At 45.1% G+C, this 20,016-nt stretch overlaps 1 protein-coding gene across 7 annotated transcripts in view; it reads right to left on the bottom strand.

Moving 5' to 3' along the window:
• The window catches only part of RALYL (RALY RNA binding protein like), a 573,551-nt gene that overhangs the window by 447,065 nt on the left and 106,470 nt on the right, over positions 1 to 20,016 (bottom strand). Inside the window, exon 1 of one of the 7 annotated variants that reach the window (XM_080647104.1) lies at positions 3,800 to 3,878. The exons of the other annotated variants lie outside the window; for them this stretch is intronic. The gene's annotated coding sequence lies outside the window, so the exon portion shown is untranslated. Of the gene's footprint in view, positions 1 to 3,799; positions 3,879 to 20,016 lie in introns of those variants that run through there. 7 annotated transcript variants of the gene reach the window in all.

Here is a 20,016-nt window from a genome sequence, read left to right as displayed (position 1 = left end):
ACTCTGCAGAGGGGATGAGACCTTCACCTGTGTCCAGGTGCGGGCTTCACAGGTGTGGCTCACAGGTGTGGCTCAGTCCTGGGATCCTAATGGGTGGTCCTCACTGTTTTCCCCATCAGTGTGGTTACATTCTGGCTCTTATTTAAACTGTTGGCAGAAGCTGTTGAAAACTTGAAAGAGAAATAATTGTTTCCTTAGAATCTGTCATCTAAAGAAACATGAAAATGTCCTAATTACAGATTTGTCTTGTCTTATTTTTAAATGATTGCCCATCCACTCTAAAAAGGTATCTATAAACACTCAGCCTTTTATAGTTCTAAAATATCCTATCCTGTCCCCAAAGCATTAGAAAGTAGGATGAGGTTCTTCCCTGGATGAAATAAAATGTTATATCTATTCTTCCATCAAATTCATGCATATTTTCCTCTGCAGCAAAAGGATTTGGTCTTTAATGTCAGGCTATAAGTAAAGAAAAAAGTGAGAAATGCCAAAGAAAGAACAAAGCAGGAAATGGGCATGGAGGAGCCTGGCTGTGTCTGTGGATATAACGTGGATGCAGCAGTTCTGCATCGAGGTGAACCACCACCTAGGTCCAGTGGACACAGCGGCCACCCGAGTGAACAGCATTCAGTGGTCGTGTCCATATGTTACAATCAGTGAGCTACTCAGAAGTCTAGCCATCCCTGGAACTGAGGATGGGAGAAGGTCTGTGGTCCAGGCAGAGATGTCACTCGGATGGAGAGCCTGTGAGCAAATACAGCAGCTTCCCAGAGGCTGTGCCCTCTCATTGCATGTAACATACGCTGCATGCCAGACTCTTCTGATCCATCATCCCTCTCAGTCTTCTTGCCAGTGTACCAGGCTTTCCCATTAGAAATTAAACCTCACGTCTGTCTTTCTCGCTAGAAGAACAGGGCTACAAAGGTTAAGTTAATTGCTTTGGAAGAATGAATCCTCATACTGGGTGCTCCACGGGCCTCTCTCTGTCTTGGATTTCACTGAAGCCCCAAAGCAGAGGACATTGCAAAGTGAAACGTTTCGGACACTCAGACCAACGCTCCTCTCTAGGGTACAGGTTACAAAGTAGAAAGGAAGATGTCAAATAATAATTCACTCTCTCCGTAGGACGACGTGCAGAGGCCGGGGGCCCCTCACCTCCAGTCGGGAGAGAGGGGATCCAGTGAGACACTCAGAAGGCTTGTGTTGCCTCTTGGAGTTTTGGGAGCACATTGAGATAAGAGCCCCCACATATTTGAGGAAATTTAATGGACCTGTCTGCTCAGCTTCAGAGGAAAAAGAAGCCTCTCTATAAGAAACCAGCTTTGCTTTGAAAAGCATCAGGGCCGATGCTGTTCCCTGGACCAAAAGGAGGGTGCTGGGGCCAGATGACTTGTTCCAGGTGCCGGAGACATCGGCATGGAGCGACAGAGAGATTATGTGTTCAGGTTTGTACAAGTTCTTTGAATAGAAAGAGATGAACTCTCCAATTCCACAATTCAGCCAGGTTGGAGGACAGCTACCTCCAGCTAAAATGCTGGGTGAGAAGCCCACATTTAACACGGACCACACTGTTAATTAGAGGACAGTAGGAGGTACACAGGGGCTAATGGTTGCATGATCAATGACACTGGTGTCCAGAATGGAAGCACTATAGGAGCTTTCACAGGAACGGTCCCATTCATCAACACCGGCTTATTTAAACATACATCGAAAAGAATCTTTCTATTTAGAAAACTTGATTAATGCCTTTACCTCTCGAAGAATGACCTAAAATTTTTCTTTCTCAAAATCTCAATGCCCCGTTGTACCAACAGCCATTCCAGAGACAATTAATGCTGCAAAAGTGCAGACCGTAAGTCAGACTTCCCATACGTATCCAGGGATCTGTGCAAAGGCATGGGTTTAGAGGCAGACGTCCTGTCATAATGCAAGTGTCTGCAGCAGGCCAGGAACCAAGCACAATCAGGAAACCACTCCCCTCCCCCGATACCGAAGAGCTCCCCAGCCGCCCACTAGTGGGACAGAGGGAGGGGGAGGAACTCACCCGCCACCTGCCAATAGTTCTCCTGATGACACAACACACAAAGGATTTAAAATATTTAATATGGGGACACAAAGACGCTAAAATCTATTTTTTAAAAAGATAAAATATAGACTCCTTAGAGCTAGCTTCTCTGGTCAAATTCTAAAATAAAATAAAAAAAAATTGCTATTGAGATGTTTACTGTAGACTACCTATATCTGAAACTATGAAACCACAACCACACAACTCTTTCCAAACAGCTGCCACAGCCACCAGCTCCCTCACAAGCTGTCTGGTTCATTCTAGAAAATGAGGCTGGAGCATGTCAGAACTGTTTCTGGAAATAAGGGGGTCAGCAAGCCTTTTGGACCAACTCACCTGTATTAAGGACACGATTTCTGTTGACCCAGCCAGATAAGAAAGATAAGGACAATCCTTGTGGAATAATTAGGAAAAGGGGTGGGCAATCAGTGCTCATTCCAAGGTCAGAATACTCTCTGAGTCCCTTCTAGTATTTTTCCATTTTAGCTATTTCTAATACGTAGGTATCATTTTCCTTATTAGACCGAGCACTTTCTAAAGATAGACTTTGCTTTTAATTTATCTTTTTAAAATAGCATCTCTCATTATTATAGCCCACAGGTCCATCCACAGAAGAGAAAAAAGCTGTGTGATTACTGTGCAATAATAAGCACGAAAGCACTAACATGTCCACTCAACAAGATGCATGACCACAGATACGATGTTGAGTGAGAAAAACCGGAGAGAAATGGGAACATATCTATGATATTAAAGGTGAAGGTAGTGACTATCTTGAGGGGTGGGTGGTGATGCAAAGGGAGCCCCAGGGGGGTCGAGGCACTAGTACACAGGTTTACTTTGGAAATATTGTGGTTTGACTCCAGACCACCACAGAAAATATCGCATTGAAGTTCAGGTCTGAATAGTTTGCTGGTGGAGGGTCTTGCCTTCAATTTGTAAAAAAATGCCACATCCATGAAGTGCAATAAAGTGACATGAAATAAAAGGAGGCACATCTGTGTTCCATTTTCTGATCGCAGTGCTGGTTACATGGAGATAGATGTCCTATTGTGTAAAATTTAGCCGTGCCTCACCCTTAAAAATGCATTGGTTTGTGCACTTTCTGCATGTATGTTTCACTCCAATAGAAATGTTTTTAAAATCATGCCAAGCCGGATGTATTCTATGTAGTGTTCATTGTGCCTGACATAGGGCATGCATTTACAGGGGGACCACTTTGAAGGGCACCCACAACCTGGCACTTTCACATGCTATCTCACGGATGTTCACGGAAGATTGATCGCACAACTGAACCAATGAAGTTGTGTCCAACATCAGCACACAAAAGCAAGGCCACGACTGGGTTGTTTGATGTGTGAATTCAGGGGGAAGGGGAAAATGGGGGGTTAAATCAGTAACCATGAGTAAGATGTAAAGTCCCCTGTCAGACATCGCTCCCAGCATCAATAATAACGTGTTATATGCTCATAGTTGATTGAAAGGGTGCATCTCATGTTGAATGTTCTTAACACAATTTTTAAGTAACATAGTTACCCGGAGGTAAGTGGGGTCTGGGCAGCTCTGGGTGCCCCTCTGAAATCTATGAGCATTTCTGACTGCCTCCCCCTCCTGGAAATTTTGTTCCTTAGCTCAGGACGGTTCAGTCTGCCTACGTGGCTTGGAAGAACAGGACCGCCGATGTATTTTCAGGGAAATCACCCAGGGACCTTCTGTGAGGTTAATTGTCTGGCTCACTCTGGATCTCAGCTTGGCTTCCAGTCACCCTCCTCTCCTCCGCTCTTCTCAGCGTCCAGGGATGGCCTCCGGGGACCGTCTTGGCAGCCCGATCTGTGCAAACTTCCCGCAGAGCCTCTGAGCTCCAGGTCCTCCTTCTAAAGGTCACCAGGAAGGCAGCCAGCAGCCAGCAGTAACAGGGATACAGAGAGGAAATTAGAAATAATAAACTTGGAGACATTTTAAGGGGAAATTCTTAAAATTTCCCTGCAATGGGCTCCAGCTATGTGCATATTGATCAAAACCTCAGGTAGTGTCATGAACACCAAGCACTTATGGGATTCCTGCAGATGGCCTCAGAAAGATGTGCTGTCCAAGGTCACAGTGTCCTAGAACCAGCCCAACGTAGCTCCTGCTTCTAAAGGTAGCATTGTTATTGCATCCAAATGATAAGCAGATTTCCATAAAACCGTGCTGCTGTGGTTTCAGAGTTTCACATACCATAGCTGTATGGGACAAGATGAGATTTCGCTTGGTGGCTCAGGCACTCATGCTAAAACCTAACATATTATTACCAATGATCACTAAATACAGAGTAAGACTGCACTTTATCAGACTGTTCCTTCATTATTGTTCGGTTATTTACTTTTTCTTTGATTTTTATAGCATCAAACCTCATATAATCCTTTTATTTCCATTTCTCATGCTCCTGTGTGTCTTCTTCCCCTTTGTCCTGTCTTCGCCTTTCAATGGGACTGTACATGCATATAAAATGATGGCCCTGACCCAGACTCAGAAAAGACTTTCATTCTCTTTCTCAAGCTGCTGCTCTTCCCTCCCGGGAGCCTTCTGTATTTTCTTGAGAACCAGACTCTGAAGATACTTAAAAGAAGGAGAAATAAAAGGTATGTGACAGGCAATCAGACCTGTAAGTAAAAAAAAAAATGAGATGACACCCCAAGCTGACATTTTAACAAAATGGCCTTCTGTTTTACACACAAAAGTCATCTTTTCTTCACAAGGAAAGTCATTGTTTGAAAAAGCCACACTGCCTGCAGCACTAAGAGAATGTTAAATCCCATGAGGCATGGAAGGCAGAGAACCTATAAAAAGTTGATTCCAGAATCCCAAATGCTGGAGGTGGGGTGGCTCAATGCAGAGTTAAATAGCCTCAACTATACTGACAACTTCATGACATAAACATGTAATTTTATATGATTTACATAATACCTATTTACTACAATGCTTTCTATTTATTTACAAATTAGCATGACTTGTAAAATTACAACGGAGACTCTGAATCATCAAGAGAAGATGGAAGCCATGTGTTAGATTACAGGATAGTATGCTTTGTAAGTCAGGACATGTGAAATATATTTTAGAGTTTGTTCAAACATTGTCATTGATATAGGAAAATAAGACAATGATGAACTGACCAACTCTGCTTCTGCACTAAATTTAGTCATACCTAAATTTACCCCATAACAAATATTTTGGTAGAAAAGTAATTTGCATAGGCTTTTCAGAACTTTCTGAATAAGCTTTTCTTATTCAGAAAGCCTTCCTTCAGCCCTGCAATGGGCTCCAGCTATGTGCATAGTGATCACAACTCCAGGTAGTGTCATGAACACCAAGCACTTAAGGGATTTCTGCAGATGGCCTCAGAAAGATGTGCTGTCCAAGGTCACAGTGTCCTAGAACCAGCCCAATGTAGCTACTACTTCTAAAGGTAGCATTGTTATTGCATCCAAATGATAAGCAGATTTCCATAAAACCGTGCTGCTGTGGTGTTAGAGTTTCACATACCATAGATGTATGGGACAAGATGAGATTTCTTTTGGTGGCTCAGACACACATGCTCTGGGCTACTGAACTAATAGTAAAGAACAAAGAGAGCTGTTATAAATGCAACAACCCTGAGAAAACAGTGATGAATATTACGGCAATTGGCTCCTTGAACAGGTCTCAATGAATTGTTGATATTAGATCAGTCCCTGCAGAGATGTTCGGTGAATCTGGGTGTGGATCTCATCCTAGTCACCAGGATGGAGGATCTCACCATAGTCATTGGGATGGAGGATCTCACCTTAGTCACTAGGATGGAGGATCTCACTCTAGTCATCAGGATGGAGGATCTCACCCTAATCATCAGGATGGAAGATCTCACCCTAGTCCCCAGGATGGAGGATCTCACCTTAGTCAAAAATATGGAGGATCTCACCCTAGTCATCAGGATGAAGGATCTCACCCTAATCATCAGATGGAGGATCTCACCCTAGTCACTAGGATGTGATAGATCTCACCATAGTCATCGGGATGGAGGATCTCACCTTAGTCGCCAGGATGGAGGATTTCACCTTAGTCACCAGGATGGAGGATCTCACCCTAGTCATCAGGATGAAGGATCTCACCCTAATCATCAGATGGAGGATCTCACCCTAGTCACCAGGATGTGATAAATCTCACCATAGTATCGGGATGGAGGATCTCACCTTAGTCACCAGGATGGAGGATTTCACCTTAGTCACCAGGATGGAGGATCTCACCCTAATCATCAGGATGGAGGATCTCACCCTAATCATCAAGATGGAGGATCTCACCATAGTCACCAAGATGGAGGATCTCACCCTAGTCATCAGGATGGAGGATCTCACCCTAGTCATCAGGATGGAGGATCTCACCCTAGTCATCAAGATGGAGGATGTCACCCTAGTCATCAGGATGGAGGATCTCACCCTAGTCATCAGGATGGAGGATCTCACCCTAGTCCCCAAGATGGAGGATCTCACCCCAGTCACCAGGATGTGATAGATCTCACCCTAGTCCCCAGGATGGAGGATCTCACCCTAGTCACCAGGATGTGATAGATCTCACCATAGTCATCAGGATGGAGGATCTCACCTTAGTCACTAGGATGGAGGATCTCACCCTAGTCACCAGGATGGAGGATCTCACCCTAGTCATCAGGATGAAGGATCTCACCCTAATCATCAGATGGAGGATTTCACCTTAGTCACCAGGATGGAGATCTCACCCTAGTCATCAGGATGGAGGATGTCACCCTAGTCATCAGGATGGAGGATCTCACCCTAGTCATCAGGATGGAGGATGTCACCCTAGTCATCAGGATGGAGGATCTCACCCTAGTCATCAGGATGGAGGATGTCACCCTAGTCATCAGGATGGAGGATCTCACCATAGTCATCAGGATGGAGGATCTCACCTTAGTCACTAGGATGGAGGATCTCACCCTAGTCATCAGGATGGAGGATGTCACCCTAGTCATCAGGATGGAGGATCTCACCATAGTCATCAGGATGGAGGATCTCACCTTAGTCACTAGGATGGAGGATCTCACCCTAGTCACCAGGATGGAGGATCTCACCCTAGTCATCAGGATGAAGGATCTCACCCTAATCATCAGATGGAGGATTTCACCTTAGTCATCAGGATGAAGGATCTCACCTTAGTCATCAGGATGAAGGATCTCACCTTACTCATCAGGACGAAGGATCTCACCCTAGTCACCAGGATGGAGGATCTCACCCTAGTTATCAGGATGGAGGATCTCACCCTAGTCACCAGGATGGAGGATCTCACCCTAGTTATCAGGATGGAGGATCTCACCCTAATCATCAGGATGGAGGATCTCACCTTAGTCACCAGGATGGAGGATCTCACCTTAGTCATCAGGACGAAGGATCTCACCCTAGTTACCAGGATGGAGGATCTCACCTTAGTCACCAGGATGGAGGAGCTCACCTTAGTCACCAGGATGGAGGATCTCACCCTAGTTATCAGGATGGAGGATCCCACCCTAGTCACCAGGATGGAGGATCTCACCCTCGTTATCAGGATGGAGGATCTCACCTTAGTCATCAGGACGAAGGATCTCACCCTAGTTATCAGGATGGAGGATCCCACCTTAGTCACCAGGATGGAGGATGTCACCCTAGTCACCAGGATGGAGGATCTCACCCTAGTCATCAGGACGTGGTGGAATGTCTTATTTATATTCCCAGGAAATGGAACAGATATACACTGTTCTTATGGTTATAAAGACAGTCAGTGTATTAATTCCTGAATAACAGTCAGCCTAAAATATCAGTACATCTTCATTATTTTCAAGAGTAAATATTCATTTTGCACCACATACAATCCCCTCCATGGCCTTTCTCACCATTTGTACAAATCCTTGAACTTGTCCAAATTAACATAATGGTTGTGTTTTAAAGAACTTCTTGAAATTCTTCAAACGCACCACCCTGTTGGTATCTTTGGCCAGGCTATATCATTTCAATAAATGTTTAAAATGTTTGTTACTACTCATTAGGTTGAATTCATGCCTCAGGACTGAGTCATCACGTGCCCTTTGATACAATTATGATTCAAGGAAAGAGTATGAGAAAGGAAGTGAGGCTTGTGTAGAACTTTCTAAAATCCAGAATTTATCTTCTAGTTAGAGGAGGATGAACCCTTAAGGAGAGGCAACATCCACAGGCCTTAGAGGACAATGTTGTTGACAGAAGCACAGGGAAGAGTATTGGAAAAGAAAGAAACTGTTTAATTTTACTAGTCTTTTAAAGCAGTAAAATGATATTCATTTCATAAATGCACCATAGAGAATTTTGCCAACTCCCTGCCAATGATTGTTTGGTGGTTTCTAGTTTATTCCCGGTACCCACAATGCTGTGATGAGCAGTCTTATGCATGCATCTCTATCCCTTTTTCTACTGTTTCCTGAGCATCAGTTCTTATGTAATTACTAAAATGGCTATGCAAATTGCATAACACGTAAACTGTGGTGTACACAGCCGAAGTCTCTTCCAGAAAGAGTACAAGCTACACAGCCAAAGTCTCTTCCAGAAAGAGTACAAGCTACACAGCCAAAGTCTCTTCCAGAAAGATTCAACACTCTTCTCTGGTACAGAGCAACTTAGTGAGCTTCTGGCTTCATGGACACTCGGGCTACTGCTGGCGCTAACTCGTTTTCATCTCCTTTACAGCCAGACAAGTGTGGATGCCAGCATTCCTTATGCTCTCAATATGCGTGTGTGTTTTTCTTTATTCCAATGAGGTGATGAACCTCTTCACATATTTGTTAACCATGTGTATCAACACTGTGAATTGAATATCCACATTTTTACTTAATTTGTATGAAAATATTGATTTTTATGAGTCTTAATTATGAAAAAGCTTTAAGAATAAGTCTTAAGCAGATTCATCCAATATGTTTTCCAATTAAGCAGAGATCTACTGAAAACAGAGAGACCTGAGGCTGCATCTACATACAACAGATTAGTCCACACCACCACTCCCCAGCACTAAAGGAGTTCTACAGAATGGCTGTCTTTTAAAATCCAAGGGCTGATGGAAAATCAAAATATTGTGAGGAATATGGGAGGTTTATCAGAATCTGCTTCATGAATAACAGGGCACAGTGATAGAAAATATGTGGCATTTGTTTTTGTTTTACTGAAACTGCTGTTTGATCCAGCAATCCCACTTCTGGGAATATATCCTAAGAATTCCAAAACACCAATCAGAAAGAATGCATGCACCCCTATGTTCATAGCAGCATTATTTACAATAAAACAACCCAAGGAGGATATAATTTTATTTACAACTAGAGGCCCAGTGCACAAAATTTGTGCATAGGTAGGGCCCCTAGGCCTGGCCAGTGATTAGGACCGATCAGGGCCTTCTGGCTGCCAGCCAGGGCCATCCTTCTGGCTGCCAACTGGGGTCTTCCTGCCCCCAGCTGCCGGCTGCCAGCTGGGGCCTTCCTTCATTCCGCACCGCCCCTGATGGTCAGCACACATCATAGCGAGTGGTTGAACTCTTGCTTGTTCAAACTCCCATAGGGACAATTTTCATATTAGCCTCTTATTGTATAGGACTAGTGGCCCGGTGCTTGAATTCGTGCACAGGTGGGGTCCCTTGGCCTGGCCAGTGATTGGGGCCAATCAGAGCCACAAGAGGTTGGCCAGGGGGAGGGGCCACAGGAGGTTGGCCAGCCGGGGGGGGGGGGAACATGGCAGGTTGGCCACTGGCCTGATCGGGGCCATTGGGGATGGCTGGACAGGGCAAGGGCCACAGGAGGTTGGCCAGCCAGCCGGGGGAAGGAGTCGCGGGAGGTTGGCCAGCAGCAGGAGGTTGGCTGTGGGAACACACTGACCATCAGGGGGTAGCTCCTGCATTGAGCACCTGCCCCCTGGTGGTCAGTGAGTGTCATAACTACCGGTTGACCAGTCGTTCGGTCGTTCAGTTGCTTAGGCTTTTATATATATAGACTAGAGGCCCAGTGCACGAAATTCGTGCCCATGGGGAGTCCCCTCAGCCCAGTCTGCACCCTCTCCAATTGGGAACCCTCGGGGGATGTCCGACTGCCAGTTTAGGCCCAATCCCTGGGATTGGGCCTAAACCAGCAGTCAGACATTCCTCTCACAATCCTGGATCCCTGGCTCCTAACTGCCTCTGCCTGCTGGCCTGGTCGCCCCTCACTGCCCCCCCTGCCAGCCTGGTTGCCCCACGCAACCTGCTGTTCAGTCGTTTGGTCGTCATTCACTGCCCACCCTCCTACTAGCCTGGTTGCCCCACACAACCTGCTGTTCAGTTGTTTGGTCGTCACTCACTGTCCCCCTCTGCTGACCTGGTTGCCCCACGCAGTCTGCTTTTCAGTTGTTTGGTCATCCCTCACTAACCCCCCTGCCAGCCTGGTCGCCCTACGCAGCCTGCTCTTCAGTCATTTGGTCGTCCCTCACTAAACCCGCTGCCGGCCTGGTTGCCCCACGCAGCCTGTTTGGGCGTCCATCTGGTTGTTTCGGTCGTGATGGCCCCTGGCTTTTTATATATATGGATGATGGTATAGAAAAAAAAAATTTACACAGGTAACACTAAACCATGAAACCTTACGGTAAAAGGAGAATATGTGAGGGGAACCTCAGTGCCAGAGTTCATAGCTGAAGGTTGTCCAGTACACGCTGGCCAGGCGAGACTTGTACCTACAGACCTCACATCCAAAGTGGTGGTTGGTAACACGGGAAAGTAAGCTCACAGAGGACAAAGGTAAAGCATTTGACAGCAATTATGTGAAGTAGAGTATTTGCCAGGTTAGTGGAGACTTAATGAATGATGCTCATTGTGCTCTAATGGCATATGACAACTTCATGAAGAGCTCTTACAAAGCTTCAGGGTTAACACAACCTGCTGTGACTTGGCTTTGAAAGAAGTCGTTCCTGAATCTGACACGTCTCCAGGCCTAGGATGTTGAGCTAACTAAGGCAAATGTTCTCTGCCTTCCTCAGGATTTACCATGGTCCAGTGTTGCTTTGTTCCAACAGCTGCCATTGTGTTGGTGTGACTGAAGACACAGCCCCACATTAATATCACTGTGAAAGCTCTGAGAAAAACAGACTCACATTTTAATTAAAATAGCAACCAGAGCTCATCCATTTCTTCAGTGTAAAAGTTTTGATTCCTAAGTAAACTCCTGGCACCTTTTGGCAAGCATTGTAGTCCCTTGAATGGCTTCCCTAGAGGGCGTAAACCAAAGTATTTATAGTGCTTGCTCTCATGATTCTTTCATAGTTTAATCCCCAAGCATAGTCTCTATTCACAGCAGAACAAAAACAAAGCAAAACTATTTTATCAAGTTATGCAAAGAATAAGTGAGTGGTCAGTCCACATTCTCCTAAAAGAACCCCCATGCATGTTTCTAAGGCTTTAAAACCTCCAAAGAGAAATCATCCTGGGCCTCTGGGGGATGGCCACCTTTTTCTGTGAAAGGCCAGAGAGAACGTGCTCTAGGTTTTGTGGACCTTACTGTATCTGTCACACCACGCCCCTCTGCCATTGTCCCAGGAAGGTGGCCACAGACATTTAAGGTAAACATGCGGTGTCACTGTTTTCCAGTAACACTTCACAAAAGCAGGTGGCTGGTAGGATTTGGCTCAGGGGCCCTAGTTTGTGGGCTCCTGATCTATGGGATGGAATTCAAAGATATAAGGCCCTTCACATCCCAACACAAGATACCTCTGTAGGCTCACCTCACTCCACATTCCCCCATGAGCTCTCCAGACCAGCCCAACTCAGTTCTGGATCTTGTTGTTGTTGTTAATCCTCACCCAAGGACATTTTCCATTAATTTTTAGAGAGAGTGTAAGGGAGGTGGAGTGAGAGAAAGAGAGAGAGAGGGAAGGAGTGAGAGAAACATCGATGTGAGAGAGACAAGATGGATTGGTTGTCTCCCATATGTGCCCCAATCAGGACTAGGGATAGAACCTGCAACTGAGACATGTGCCCTTAACCAGAATCAAACCCAGGACCCTTCAGTCTTCAGGCCGATACTCTAACCACTGAGCAAAACTGGCTATGGCTGTTCTCTGCATTATACCATTTCATGACAAAGCTTATTTCATGAAATATCTCATTACAGTAGGAGAGGAAAATTATTTTTGAATTCTTGACAGGAAAAAAAACCCTCTACCCTTCTGGGTTCTTGGCTGAGACTCCTGTAACAAAAGACAGATTCACAAGAGAAAAATAAACAGGTTTATTAACACATGAACCTCACAGACACATGGGAGGTACTCAGACAACAGTGAATAACCCCTGAGCTGCCTTAGAATCTGGATTCAATACCACCTTAGTAGGGAAGGTGGAGGGGTGTATAGACCTTTTGGGGACAGGAAGTAATTTCAGGAAAGATGAATGGGCCTTCAGAAGAACAGATATGAGGGCAGAGAGTTTGTGACAAAGTTTGTCTGGGCTACCTGGTCCTCTAGTCTTTTATCCTGGACAAGGGTGCGTCTTGCCTGGGAGATGAAACTTCCGGGAGGGGCTGCTGACCAGTGGTTCCCTGGGAGGGTCTGTCTATGCACAGAGTGGGAGCTCAGGGAAAGCCTGTCCCTGCAACTGCTGTTCAAGTGTCTACAGCTCAAAATGACTAAGGTACCAAAGTGGCATATTTTGAGGCGGCATATCCTGCTACCTTTACTACCTCTAATGTCTCAGCCCATTCTTCACCTGGAAAGCTCTAATCACATTAAAATTCATTTACTAACGCCCAGCCTCCTCTGCAGTGTTTCTCATGCTCCCACATCCCCCTCAAGCTGGGCTATGATGGCCCAGTTCCTAAGTGTACCCAGCATCATCCCCCTGGGCCCCACCCCCACATCCCAACCACCACATACAGTCTTCATGGTAAAGCTTATATTCCATCCACTGTTAAATCCCCAGGGTCTGGCATATGGTGGGAGTTCAACCAAGATTTTTTTTATATGACTTGAGAAATCTTATTAACATAGGAGGGAGGGAATGCCAGTTGCCACCCAGCATCCAGGACCTCTTTGGTCCTCAGTTACAGACTATTTTCAGTCAAGCTCATGGCTGCCTAGAAAAATGACTATGTTTAAAGCCTCCCTTCCATATAAGTTCTGGCGAATGGAATTAGCACAGAAGTGACAAATTGTGGGCCGTACCCCTAAATGGAAAAGACACAGATTTTTATGTGAGAAAAAACAAAAATGTTTTTTAAATCACTCTCATTTCAGTGTCTGCCAGACATGATTACATTTTTACCTCAACTATATGAAAATAAACTTAATATATTTTATAATTCATATACTTATTGCCAATGTTTTGATTTTTAAATATGTTGTTCCAGAAATATGAATATATTTACCTATTGGGCTGGTGTATTAATTTAAACATTTCCTTGCTATTATATTACCCTATCTAATAAAAGAGTAATATGCAAATTGACCATCACTCCAAAGCACAAGATGGCTGCCCCCATGTGGTCAAAGATGGCTGCCCCAGGTGAACACAAGATGGCTGCGACAAGATGGCCAGCAGGGAAGGGCAGTTGGGATGGACCAGGTCTGCAAGGGAGGGCAGTTGTGGGCGATCAGGCCAGCAGGGAGGGCAGTTAGGGGTGACCAGGCCGGCAGAGGAGGGAAGTTGGGGGCGACCAGGCCTGCAGGGAAGGGCAGTTGGGGGGGACCCAGGCCTGCAGGGGAGGGCAGTTAGGGGTGACCAGGCTGTCAGGGGAGTGGTTGGGGGTGATCAGGCTGGCAGGCAGAAGCAATTAGGGGCAATCAGGAAGGCAAGCAGGCAAGCAGTTGGGAGCCAGCAGTCCTGGATTGTGAGAGGGATGTCCGACTGCCCATGTAGGCCTGATCTAGGATCAGGCCTACACGGGCAGTCGGACATCCCTTGAGGGGTCCCAGATTGGAAAGGGTGCAGGCTGGGCTGAGGGACACCCCCCCAAGCATGAATTTCGTGCACCGGGCCTCTCTAGTTTTAAATAACAGACATCTAAATGTTTAAGGCACCAACTAAAGAAATAAAGTGTTTGACGTTTTGTCCATTGTACAGGTTATTTCAATTAGGAAAAGGCAGGCAATGGGCTAAGTGGAAAGAGAAAGTCCTCTAATTGTACCTCCTGGGAAAGTAGCAAGCAGGCCATGCAGGACAGTGGCCGGAGCAGACACAGCAGAAGGGCTCGGTCCACAGAGTTCCACACAGACCTTAAGAGACACGTCATCTAAAACAGTATATTAAGGATAACGATTATAAACACCATTTTCAATGAATTCCAGGCACTACATTTATGTAAATGTGTATGGCACTGTAATGTACACAATCATATATAAAATCACTAATGTGAAATAAATCTTAAAGTTTATAGCCAGTGTTAACTGCTATTGTTTTTAAATAAATAAAGGACAGACATGTCATCCTTAGGGTTTTCCCCAAGAGACACAGACAGAAATGACCTGCCGCCCACATGGAATGGTGCTGGCACAATGAAACTTTGGGAGGCGGAGGCGAGCCATTGAGGTAGAACTGAAACAAGTGATGTTTGCTCTAGTTCAGGGTCAGAGGTGGGTTGATGAAGAAGACTAGGCAGGAGGCTCAAATTCAGGTTCAAATTTCTCCATTGTCAGTTGTCAAGAGGGTGGAGATACACAGTGGTCACCATTTGGATCTGAGACTGTTGCTTTGAAGGAGGGCTTTCCCTCTCCCAGCCCTGGCCTGGCCACCGCAGCTGGCAGGAAGGAATGTCAGACGCCAGAGGCGCTGAGGGCATCAGGCAGCTCCGGGTTCAGGAGAGGGTGTCAGTCAGGAAGAGGGACCTGCAGTCACAGCAGAGCTGTGGGAATCCAGGGTGATGGCTGAGTTCACCAAGGAAAGGGGAAATCTAGAATTCAGTGAGCAAGAGTGACTAGGACAGCAAGAATGTAACATGGGAGGATCATCTGGTGGCCGAAAGAACACACTCTGTGGATGATAATGAAGTAACGCAAGCTGTGTCAGAGTGAGTTGTGTGGTCCTCCATCCTCATAACAGGGGAAAAGTGGAGGTGGGGCCCTCCCTGAAAGTCCCACAGATTGTGGACACAGGGAACATGCAGAGAGTGCACACCCTCCCACAAGTGCAGCATCCTCACTCTGCAGTGGGAACGGCCACTCCAGGGCTGGGCATGGGGGACGTGTACACAGCCTGATCCAAGCTTCAGAGTCTGGGCAGCACAGGGAGTCCAGGCTGAGCAAAGAGCAGAAAGAACCCTGCATGTATGACTGTTCCTGGTGAAAGTATGTGCCTCCGGGTAACGCAGGAGACACCTGGTAGAGACAACGATGGACAGATGCAGCATCCAGTCGGATGTAAAGTGGCCACAAGCCATTCCCCAGATGAGAAAAGTGCAGAATGTCACCTACACTCACCGGTGCAGTGGGAAGGAAGCAAGACCTAGACAAGCATCAATGGCTCTAGAATATGAATACTAATTAATGTAAAAACAAGAGCAGTGCCAGTCACCAAAAATGGAATTTTAAAAATAAAATGTTTACCAAAAAACTATTTTTTTTACTGGAAAAATTATAAACAGGGATTTGGGAGATTCCAAAAGGAATATAATTCATGAAATGAAATTCCACTGAGTTTGTTCTCAATATGTTGAGAAGTTTACATGTTTCAGGCATTCCTCAAAGGAACTCAGTGAGGTTGGTGCTAAACAAAGAAACTGAGTCATGGAGTGGTTGGAAAGGTCACTCGCAAAGAGCTCTAAACTATGCCAGCACTCAAAGTGCTTCTTGTTTGAAATGTTAACTATGAATAATGTCATCCACAGTCAAGGAAGGAAGGGAGGGAGGGAGGAAGGGAGGGAGAGAGGGAGGGAGGAAAATTAAATACATATGATATAATACTTGATTGATTAAACGGAAAAACAACTGGTTGACTTAATTGAATAGTTCAAACCACAAACCTACTCATATGAAAAATGGTAGACAATAGAGATACCTTTTAATTCACTAAAATACTTGCTTGCTACATAGAATAACATTATTCACAATCCACACACTATTGCAAACCCACACACGTGCACACTTCAAAATTCACTGCAGCACACCGTTCTGTGGGTTCAACTACACTATTAACTCTATTACATGATCCAACTGTATAACACAAGGGATTCAGAAAATATTTAAGCAGATGATCACTAACTGCTATCGTGGCATTCGCATCCCTGAACCCAGCATTCCCAACCCTGTGATCACCAGAACAATCGCTGCTCAGACTCACCCGCAGCACTCACCTATCAGAGGGCATACTTAACATTTAACCCACAAAACACTTGTTTGATGATGAAGGATGGACATCAGGGTACAGAGAAACTTCCTTTGCTAGTGAGACCCAGGAATTTAGTTGGTGAAATCACACAAGCAGTCCATGATCTTCCCCAACTGGTTTATTTGAAAATTTTAATTTCAAACTACATTTTTAGTGGTGGTGGTGGGGGGGAAGACTTATTTTTTAAAAGAGCTCAGCTCTAGGCCAAGAAATGGAATAATTTTTTGTTTGTTAAGGGACATTGATTGTGATCAAAAGAAAACATTACTCACGGTCCCAAGAACGGCCCTTTTCCAGAATTCAAGTTCATCTAAAACATTCTAACAAACTCTCCTAAATTTAAAGGAACAAGAACATGAAAATGCCCTTTATAGCTAACTTGTTACATTTGGGATAAATTTATGATACAATACAGTTAGATTATTCATGTGTTGTATGAAAAATGTGCTGCATGGCTTTATATAAAAGTATTTCATTTTGTAGGCAATATATTTATGATCTTTCCTAAAACTTGAGGCATATATTGCTATTTTAAATGATTATGAAGGATTATAATTCACCAAAACTTTATTAAAACAACTATTTACAAAATCCCAACTTGGAGGAAACAAAGATGAATGCTATGGTCTTTGCCCTTAAGAATCGTGCAATGTATGGTTTTGATTTGAGGGATATGATGTCACAATTTAGAGGGAAAAAGGCTTTCTTATTTTAACCATCTCCTCTATCTAGCTTCTACCCCAATCTTGGACCCATTACTAAAGAATAATTGAAACTCACAACTTTTATTTGCAAAGCCACCAATCTTATTATAAAAGCCTTTTCACTGCTTTAAAGAGTAGGACATGATGGATGTGGACCACTTGATTGCAGGGTCCCTGAAGCACTAAGTTAATGTGCAGAGGAAAACAAAATTTCCAGCAGAGCGGGGGAAAACCTGAGAGCCAAGAGTGTCGGCTAGGGTCAGGGAGGCTTGTGACTATTAGGGAACCACCTGGAAAAGTGGGACTTCATTACCAGGCACTGGCCACACCACAATGCTTAATGATGGATGCATCCATTCTAGAGTTCAGCCATCCAGCCCAGCCTCATAGCAGGTAGCCTCAGCCCCATATTTGCAGAATCAACAAAGTTGAATCTTTGATGAAGTAGGGTCTTTAGCTTTGCATCTTGGTCCTCTTACCTACAAATGATCAAACTTCTTTTGAGTCTCAGTTTCTTCATCTACAAATGATGATGGCAACCCAGGTCAGAGAGTGTGAGGATTGAGATACTTTATACAATGAGCTCAGCTCCAAGAACCTGTAGATTTACAGGATTTGCTAGTACAGTATGGGGTAGCTGCTATTATTACTTATTTTTCTCTTCTCCTGGCTTTCTTCTTTCTTCTCTTGTCTCCCAACTATATTTTTCTTCCTGCTTATATAATTTCCAGGCAAATTTCTTCCTCTTACATTTTTTCTTTCTACGCTTTGTTCCTGTCCCCTGTGGACCCAGAATGTGATCTATTGTAGAGAATGTTATACGTGAGCTTGAGAAGAAGGTGTATCCTGCTATTACTTATGTGGTATTTTTCAAACGCTAATTAAATCAAGTTAGATGATATGGCCACGTCTACTCAGGTCAACTTTATCTTTACTGTTTCTCTGCTTGATCTCTCCATTCTTGGAGGAGGGTTTTGAAGACTCAACTGTAACAGGGAGTTCACCTCTTTCTCCTTTGGGTTCTGTCCGTTTTTGTGCCACATATTTTGATGCTCTGTTCTCAGGTAAAAACAAGATTAGGATCCTATGTCTCCTTACAAAGATGACCCCTTTGTCATTAAGCAGTGTCTGTTTACCCGGATGATTTTCCTTGTTCTGGCATCTGCTTTGTCTGAAAATAGCAATTTCAGCTTTCCACAGAGCATCATATAATTTTCCCTTTATGCCTAAGTCTGTGTCTTGAAGCCCTTTCAGCTACTATATAAAGTGGGAGAAAGTACATTTACAGCTGTTTGTATGCAAAGTAAAACAATAATTAATTAGTAAAAACATAAGAATAAACTCTATTTTATGTGCTCACAACTGTAAAACTACTTTTGTCACCCACTCTACATATGTATGTATATGAGAGAGAATCCTATATAATAAAAGCCTAATATGGTAAGTGTCCGGTTGTGCAGTTGGCCATTCAACCAATACAAGCATAATATGCTAATGATACACTAATGCTGCTCAACTGCTCACTATGACATGCACTGACCAACAGGGGGCAGATGGTCGAGTGGTAGGTTAGCTTGCTGCTGGGTTCCACCAGATCAGGACTGAGCAAGATGTGCCTGACAAGCCCTGGAGCCCTCCTCCAGTCCCTCCCCTGCTGGCCAACCTCTTGTGTCCCTCCCCAGCTCCAATCGTGCACTGTTGGGGTCCCTCAGCCTGGCCTGTGCCCTCTTGTAATCTGGGACCCCTCAGGGGATGTCAGAGAGCCAGTTTCAACCCGACAGTGGAACAACTGGTTGCTATGATGCGCACTGACCCCCAGGGGGCATATTCTCAACATAGGAGCTGCCCCCTGGGGGTCAGTGCACTCCCACAGGGGGAGCACCGCTCAGCCAGAAGCTGGGCTCACAGCTGGCAAGTGCAGCGGCGGTGGCGGGAGCCACTCCCTCCTCCATGGCAGCCGGACATCCCCCAAAGGCTCCCAGACTGTGAGAGGGCACACGCCGGGCTCAGGGACCCTCTGAGTGCACGAATTTTGTGCACCAGGCCTCTAGTATATTATATTATATTATATTATATTATATTATATTATATTATATTATATATTGTATCTGTATAAATAAAAGCCTAAATGACTGAACTACTGAAGGATGGGTCGACCGGTAACTATGACATGCACTGACCACCAGGGGACAGATGCTCAATGCACAGGATCGGGCTCCCTCTAGTCGGGATCGGGCCTGAGGGGATCAGGCTGAAATTGGCTATCCAAGGGGTCCTGGATTGGTGCAGGCCAGGCCAAGGGACCCCATCGTGCACCGGGCCTCTAGTTACATTATATTACTAGAGGCCTGGTGCATGAAACTCATGCATGGGGTGGGGTATGCCTCAGGACCTGTGGGATTGGGCCTACACCAGCAGTCAGACATCCCTTTTGCAATCCAGGACCACTGGCTCCTAACTGCTCACCTCCCTGCCTGCCTGATTGTCCCTAACCACTCTGCCTGCCTGCCTGATTGCCCCTAACTGCTCGCGTGCCTGCCTGATCACCCCTAACCACTCTACATGCCTGCCTGATCACCCCTAACCGCCTCTTCCTTGGCTCCCACCATGGTGGCTTCCTCTGGAAGGACATCTGGAATGATGTCTGGAAGATCGTTCGGCTGTCCAGTCTAATTAGCATATTATGCTTTTATTATTATAGATATTATATTATCTTTATTATATCTATATATGACTATACTGGAGTGCTTTGGCTTGGTGGGAAGGTGTGGGTGGAGAAGCAGAAGAGTTCTAAGATCTCATGATTAAGTCTCAGTCTTCTAGTGCCCCTGTGTCCCTGGGCTGTGAACTTCACAGGGATTCCTAGCTCACCCTGACCCCAGGTGACACAGGAAG

This window comes from Plecotus auritus, assembly GCF_963455305.1.
Source record: "Plecotus auritus genome assembly, chromosome: 11".
Taxonomy (NCBI): domain Eukaryota; kingdom Metazoa; phylum Chordata; class Mammalia; order Chiroptera; family Vespertilionidae; genus Plecotus; species Plecotus auritus.
This window is presented reverse-complemented; position numbering and strand designations above follow the sequence as displayed.